The sequence below is a fragment of the Anser anser genome, assembly GCF_964211835.1.
Source record: "Anser anser genome assembly, chromosome: 4".
Lineage (NCBI taxonomy): Eukaryota > Metazoa > Chordata > Aves > Anseriformes > Anatidae > Anser > Anser anser.
The window spans coordinates 52,425,442-52,432,997 of record NC_139724.1 but is presented as its reverse complement, the minus strand read 5'-3'; the positions used below and the strand labels follow the sequence as shown (position 1 = coordinate 52,432,997).

At 34.7% G+C, this 7,556-nt stretch overlaps 1 long non-coding RNA gene across 1 annotated transcript; it reads right to left on the bottom strand.

Moving 5' to 3' along the window:
• Nucleotides 1-2,220: 2,220 nt before the first annotated feature.
• LOC310898349 lies at nt 2,221-5,617 on the bottom strand. Its single transcript, XR_014583211.1, has 3 exons — nt 4,905-5,617; nt 4,737-4,828; nt 2,221-3,977 (listed from the first exon to the last, which is right to left on the bottom strand). It is a non-coding gene; the product is annotated as an uncharacterized lncRNA (long non-coding RNA).
• Between the last annotated feature and the right edge of the window lie 1,939 nt (nt 5,618-7,556).

The following is a 7,556-nucleotide window of genomic DNA, read 5'->3' as shown; positions in this document are numbered from 1 at the left end:
CTGATGTTGGCAGGGCCCTCTGGAGGCTATCTGCTCCAAACCCCTGCCCAGGGCGGGCAGGGACACCCAGAGCAGGCTGGAATAATTTTTTTTGTATAAAAATTAATCCTAAATCCTCTAAATTCCCATATCCTCACTAATCCAAGAAAAAAAAAAAAAAGTCTGTGTTGGGAAAAAAATAATAATAATAACACACCACCAAACAAATAATTGTAAATTAAATCAATCACTTCTTGGGAAAAACAAAACAAAACAAAAAACCTCCTTCCTAAACAGCAGCATATGGATCACATACCTCAGCAAAAGCACATCCTCAGCTAGCAAGACCAATGTTAAGAAAAGCTGAAAGCTCTTTTCCACTGTCTGAGCACTCAGTCAGTCTCTTAAGGTCCCAGGCAGTGCTGCCTGGCACAGACATATTTTTATGGCTATTTGCTCCTGGACCAGGGGATGCCCTCAGTAAATTACCCTCAAAATTTTTCCTGAACCAAGGTCCAGGAGACCAGACATGTTTTTAAGTAGAAATTAGCAAGCTTCTTAGCTGACTTTTTGCTTTTGTTTGTGTTTTTGCTGTTGTTGTTTTCCTTTATATTTTCTTTCCCTAAGAAAAGCAAAGTAAGAAGAAAGTTTAAAGTTGTCTTCTCATCTCAACATGAAGAACTCCATTGTTTGCTTCTATATGTATCAGTTTCTATTTCCCTTTTCAAATGCAGTTACCACACTGCTCGTAAGCTAGATAGGTCTAAACACAGCTGTAATTTTAATGTGAGACTCTGACATATCTGATGCCTATGTCTTAGAAGTTCTGACCTGTTTATCCCCAACTTCAGATTTCTGTTGATTTCCACTCTCCAGGACATCCTTCCAGTTCTTTTCCTTAGTCAGTTAAGCAATATTATGTAAACAACATGGGAAAACTGCTATTCCAGACTTCTTAATAGAAAGATAATGAAAATCTGGTTCCATGTATTGCTTTCAGATGCTTAATTACTTCCACTGCCTTCATGTTTTGTCTTTGCTTTTTCCTCTTATTATAAAATTCCATTTAAAACACTACAAAAAGTTGCCCATAAAGTTTGCAAATCCTGAAGATAGGTGTGATCCTTCATCAGGTAGAGATGAAGGATAAACAGCCCAAGTTTCACTGCTTTCTGCTTCCAAAAAGGCATAGAAAAGCTGAGAACATCTTCTTTATACCTGTATCTTCCCAGAAATGACCACAATCTGCTCAGTGCTGCACTTTCTACTTATCTTAACGAGGTGCCGCCTTATTCCTGCCAAAGGCCATGAAAAAGGATGTTGAAATATCATCCCTCATAAGCTCCAGGCAGTGAAACTGAAATGGAGTAAGGGTTTTAGGAAAGCCATTTTTGGTGACTATTATTAGATCTATCTCCATTTAAATGACTTGTGTGTTGGAAAATTATTATTACTACACTAAATGTGTCGTGTTCTTTCCACAAACCACATAATATAGTACAATATAATTAAATAGTTTAAATCTACCTAGTTTAATTGTCCCTGCTTGTATTGCATAACTGTTGGTGTGTAGTCAATAGGATATGCTCACTTAACAAAGGCAAATTGTTTCACTCAAAATTCTTCTTGCCTTATCAGCCTGAATGACATTATCAGCCTGAACTACTCCTCTAGACAGTGTTATAACCTATATTTAAAAGGGTAATATTGAAGACTAAAACAATAAACACTTCTTTTTAATTGTCTTTTAATCCTTAATAACATAATTAAAAATAAAAATTTCTTTCAATTTGTCACTTAGGCTAATTTTAATGAAGAAACAGAAGAGAAAAGATCTGGTGGCCTGGGTGTGATATGCGCTGACAGCAGTTTCTCATGCAGATTTATGGAGATCGGTATTGCCTTATGGATATTTAAAGGATCATAATTTGGACTGGTATATCAGCTATCTTATGTGCTCAAAAGACTTCCATTAATGATGTTTAAAAATTGCACGTTCTCATGTGATTTAAGACTAAGGTGAAAGTGAATAAGGTGAATAAGACAGGATACAATTTATATTGAAGTCCTCCCACTTGAAAGGACATGTTTCCTACGGCACTGGAAAAAAAAAAAAAAAAAAAAGATGATCTCCATTGTATAATCTGGTCAAGTGGATTTGCTCACTTTCGTAAATGCCTGTCAGCTTCTAGACCACATTGCAACAGAAATTCAGTTTCACTTTCTCAGGGTCGCTCCTGGCATTTTCACAGGTATGAGACCAATCATATTAATATTTATGTTTATTATTACTGTTAGTGTAATTGCATGAAAACTTCCAATAGCTTTTCTATTAGTCAAGTTTTAACCCTCATGATAATAAAATATTAAATTCCTAAATTATGAGGAAAAACAGGAGAATTAGCAACAAACTCCCAGAAGGCCAGCAATTATGCAGCACTGCCTGCAAGTACTTTAAATTTATATTTTATTACATTCAAAGGAGTTTAAATTTACTTTTTCTCTCTGAATTCAAGGCGTACAGAATGGCTTAATGCAAACTGAGTCAGAAACAATTGTGTTTCATGGATTTACATAGGACTTGGCATGACTCTGACTGTCTGGCTGCTAGTAAGCTGACTTCAATCAGGCTAATGTTTATAGAGAAAACTTTAATTAGGTATTTCATGCAATAGGTAGCATGTAATTGGCATGAATATACCTTCTGCTGAGCAGCCTGATTAGTCATAAATAAACCCATGCAGAGTTGCTGAGAGTAATAGATGAATGCTGTGTTCTACTGGTACCGATGCTTATTGACTTGAATAGCTCATGATGATAATAACATTGTTTTAATGAACTGGAGCTGCCAAGGCAAGACAGAGGACAGTTTGTGTCACAAAGCTATAGCCCCAACATTTTAGATAATGAGCACAGACTAATTTAAGGTGACACAAAATAACCTGATTGCGACAATTCATTTGCAATTGGGCAAACATATATACATACAGTTGTGTAGGTGTAACTGGAATTCAGTAATGAACCTTTTTTGCAGAATATTCAAAGTTATACAGACAGATTTGATTTGCCACATTGTTCTAAGCATAGGTTATTTACATTATTACCAAACTTACTATATGTTTATAATACCATCTGACAGACAGAAACTGGAAGTCAAATGATGTTTCTTACTCCAGAGGAGTATGTTTGCTCCATATGAAGAACTACATTAATTAGAGCTTGGATTTAACAAGTGATTTTGTTGTAAAGATAACTCTTTACATAGGGCTGTCATAGATTTCTCTTTGTTTCACAATTATATATACACACATATTTACACAGGTGTTTATAAAGCTATCTATAAATAATATTTATAATATTTATGCAATAGTTAGGTGTGTTCCTACCATAGACTTATACCCATACTCTTCAAAACAGAGATTTTTAATTGACGAGAACTGGTGAGCATTGGAATATGAACTCTGTAAAAGTGACAGTTACAATCTTTAAGACTCAGCAAAATTATAACCAAAATCCTCTTGCTATGACACAATGCGTTGCTCTGAGAAAGGCTACAGGGGAACTAGAATATAAAATGTGGAATACTAGATAAGAAAAAAAATACAAGTTATAGATATTATGAAAATTTTAGTACAAAATGCACCCAAATAATCAGCAAGCATGTTCAAGATCCAAAAGTAAGCAAGTTTGGGCATATCTAATAATTATAGACATTTGCAGGCTGCCTGCAAATGGTCGCTATTACCAATAAAAAAGTTTAAAAGTTTCTTTATCGTGGATACAAGAGAAACAATCAAACAAACAAAACAGACAATTTGCACAACTTTTACATTTATCTGTAAAGTTTACTCTTCAGAACTCTTTTCTCTTTTGTTTTTCTAGGGTGTTTTTTGTAGCACTAAGGAAGGTTATAATCAGTCTTTTCCAAGGAAAAGTGAGTTCAAGAAATGATGAGAGCAAATTTTGAGCTTCTGTTCCTGGAGTTTAGTCCTGTTTTCCTGAAGATGAAACAAAACAAAAATACCTAAGAAATACAGTAGAGGTTAAAGGAAAAGTGGTGTGTCTCTTTCTGGTGTACAGTCTCAGTGACATCTCTGCTGGATAATGAAATATTGGATATTTTGTATATTCTTATGCATTTTAGAGAACTAATGAAGGGCATTATTTTCATTAATCTTTAACTGTGGACCAGAAAACCAAGATTTACTTGGTAACCAAGATATATTCCTATCTTCTGACAGAGTACTTTCTCTCATTTCCTTTTGGTGGCTTGTTCATTTTTCTCAGCTTTAAGTAGTTATTTCTTTGGACTTTATGAAGTTCCACGCACCTTTCAGTGACTTTTCAGAAAACAAAGTAGTTGTGAAGATTATGTACACCAGAATGGTGATTCTTACTAAATCTCAACAGACCTACAAAACAAATAAGATGTGCATATACAACCTCACTTTGATCACAAAACTCAACCTGGATCAAAAATTATGTATGGTCTCTGTGGTTGTTCATTTCCCCCCTGCTAAAAATTTCCTCCTCAGTAAGCACAAAAAAGAACTGAGCATTATTCTAGCATTTGCTGTAGATTAGTATCGATGAAGATGTACTTAATATTGATGAAGAATCCAAGTCCAAAACAAAAGTAGGGCATATGTTCACAACAGACCCAAATTCATATGAGTTTAGCCTTAGCCAGCTGTTCTTCATGCACAAGCTGAACTTTTATGTGCTCTAGGCTACTTCACTAGCAACTCTGAGACTACCTGATAAGAGCTGAGTTACCATTCTACAAGGAGATTACTGGCTTCCCAGCCTGCACAGTCTGCCCATCTCAGCTAGTGGCTGCACAGGAATTCTGAAAAGGGAAAGAGAGAAATTATACTTATTCTTTCACATGGAGTACCTGAAAAATATTGTTTTCACCACCTCACCTCTCCCAACACAATCCACAGTACATTCTTCAAGCAATAGATCTCTGATTTCATGGGCGGTAGTACTTCTGGGAGGACTCTGAAGATAAAAATTTAGCCACTGACACAGATGCAAGCAATCAAAAGGAAAAGAATTAATTGTCTAGAGAGCAAGTTAAGATGTGTGACATGGATTTTAAAATCCCCTTCCTTTTATTAGCTATATTAGCTATTTGACTTTTTCCACCACTATCTCAAAACATGGGTGTATTCACTTCACTATTAAAAAAAAATAATCATCATCATCATTTGGTGGTCATCACTATGTTGGAAAACAAAACAAAGCAAAACAAAAACAAAATTCTCTTGTACTTCCCTGTTGTATTCCAGGTGATGTCAGTTATTTTCACCTATCACAATCATTTGCCAAAGCAAATGAGGAGCTGCTTCCACCCAAAAACCTGTTCTATAAAGTTCTGTAATAACATCTAAGGACAGTTTTCAGTTTCACTGATCTTTCAGTAATATGCATAAAGCTTTAAAGGCATCCTACCTAGTGGTATTTCTGAAGAAAGTGGTTTTACTCTACTACTCAGTGAGCTGCACAATGACCACTCTTTATGGTTTATGGAAGATGCATAGAATGACAGTAATTAATCAGTCCTGGTCTGTTTCTCCTCATCTCTTGCTAAACATCTGAATTTAAAGAGAGAAAGATTATGTAATAGAATAAAAGTTGATTTAATTTCACAGTTAAGTACCATAACACAGTACATGTCACATACCAAGTGCATTTTGATCCTTTATTTTTCCCCAACTATTTTTTTTTTTAGGAGAAAGTTATAAAAAATACTGAAAGACTTTCTTAGCATGGTAGTTTTACTAGATTTCATAGTGTCAAAGTGTTAAATCATGCAATTTCAACTATCATGAATTATTAGCGCTTATTACTAAGACTACTACTTGCTCTTTGCAAATGTCATAGGGAAGAAAATTTCAGGTACTGAACTTATAAACACTTGCAGACAAAGTCTGCCATACTAAAAAGCAAAAACTTTATTCTTGTTTTAAGTTAAACATAGAAGACACATTTGTACAGCAATTAATAGATTGTAAAAATCACAAATTCCTCTTAAAGCAGTTTTATTTATTTATTCTACAGCTCTCAATAATGCATACACAACTTTACAGGATTTTTTTTTTTTTTTGACACTTTTCTACACAGATTACAGACGTGCAAAGTAGAGAGAACTTTTAAACAGGTAGCAGTATAAAAGCACTTATTAGAAGTCAAAGTTACATTTTAGAAAGTCCCAGACCTCTTTATGAAGATATTCCAAAAAGAAGTGATAACAGTCACATGGAGAAATATCAAATCACATTATTCAATACAAGACAAAGTCATCTGACGAAATTCCCAATCATCTTTGGATACAGTCTGGTCCCACATCATTAGACACTGTGAACAGGCAATATTTTTTGCCTCGTTACTGATTTTAACTCCACCAAGAGACAACACCAAAGTGTTGACCATTTCACTGAGGGTCTGAAGTATTGGCCCTATTGGCTAAAATGTGCTTTCTCTGCAGGAAATGTCATTCTACTTTAATAATAATAATAATAATAATAATAATGAATCTATTTCCTTTTATCTGAACATAAGTACAGGATTTGCATCTTTTCTCTACTGCTCATCCAAATTTTTGGGTTCTTAAGGAGTTTAAAAGTTTTCATTAACAATTTATCATTGTCTACATTAAACTGCTGGCAATAATTTGCCATATAATTTGAAATTAATGTCCAAATTTTGCCTAGTCACTTCTTAAATGGCAATTAATTATTTTCTATTGTGATTTACTAATAAACTTTCTTTTCCCTGTTTGAATCAGGCTTTAGTTTGAGCTAACAATATATCATATTGCTGAACACTTCTTTTCCATTTTTCATGGTACCTAAACACCACAAGAATTCTGCAGCCATGAGATTACTGCGAGTATTATTTATTGATACCATTGTCATTCTAGCAGATATCATTTTTTAATCGTTATATTCAATCACTGAAAACAAGGAAGCTCACAGAAATAGGCATTTAAATGCTGCCTGTTTTCTTTTTTTTTCTTTTTTTTTTTTTTCTGTCAGCTGTCTTTATCTGTATGCTGTCACAAAGACACTTCTAATGAGCCTGTTTGGAAGCAATTGGTCTTTGACTGATGTTCAGATGCAGTAAAGATGTTACTGTATAATCAGAGAGAGAGAATACATTTTCACTCCCAAACTTGCAACAGGCAAAGCAAAATCACAATCGAGGGGAGCTAAATACAGCTCTTCTTGGCTCAGTCTCTTATAAACTGCCTGACTCAGCTTCTACAATTGAATGTTGCCAAACCAGTAAGTTTCAGGTGACTGTAGCAGAGAATAAAAGCTCTGTTATTTCAGCTGCAGTCTGAAGATTTGCTTTGCAGTCTGCAAATCAGAAACAGTGGGTACTATGGGGAGTGACAGGGATATTTGAAAAGCAAGAAAACCAAGAACGAAGAGAGAAGGTTTCAAGCCCAGTATGCTGACCTCGGTCAGAGCATTTGAAATAGGATAAAGAGAACACTTTCATCACTATTTTTCAGAGTCCTTGCTCTATTTTTGCTCTCTTTAATCCCTAAAATTCTTACATCAGTA